General features: G+C 27.9%; 1 protein-coding gene across 1 annotated transcript in view; it reads right to left on the bottom strand.

Annotated features, from left to right (window-relative positions):
• The window catches only part of LOC107606143 (sugar transport protein 5), a 3,676-nt gene that overhangs the window by 2,099 nt on the left and 1,133 nt on the right, over window positions 1–444 (bottom strand). The window lies entirely within an intron of this gene.

The following is a 444-nucleotide window of genomic DNA, read 5'->3' as shown; positions in this document are numbered from 1 at the left end:
TAATGATGGAACTTTAAAAGTCAAGTTAAATAAATTAAGAAATTTAAGTGATTAACATACTGTTTTGTTTTTATCTTATTTTTAAATTAATATTGATCAACTTTTTTACACTGAGAATTAGTTCCTTGACCTTCTCCTCAATGAAGATGAGGAAAGTATAATTTGGAGTTAGTGTAAATATGAAAAGACCTCCTGAAATTAAAGATCTCTATGATTTGCTCATTATAATATTGGACTTGGCAGTATTCCCTTGTTGTTGCATGTGACTCATGGACTTATCACTCATGGTCAAAGTTGGACATGATAAGAAATGAGGGAACTAGCAATTTAAGCTAAGTACACAAATAATTAATGGCCTAGTTGTTATTAGAATATTCTTTTAAAAAAAATTGTTTTCCTTTAGAATCCGCTATTTTCAAAAAAAAAATAATATATCTGGAACGT

This window comes from Arachis ipaensis, chromosome B07 (genome assembly GCF_000816755.2).
Source record: "Arachis ipaensis cultivar K30076 chromosome B07, Araip1.1, whole genome shotgun sequence".
NCBI lineage: Eukaryota > Viridiplantae > Streptophyta > Magnoliopsida > Fabales > Fabaceae > Arachis > Arachis ipaensis.
This window is presented reverse-complemented; position numbering and strand designations above follow the sequence as displayed.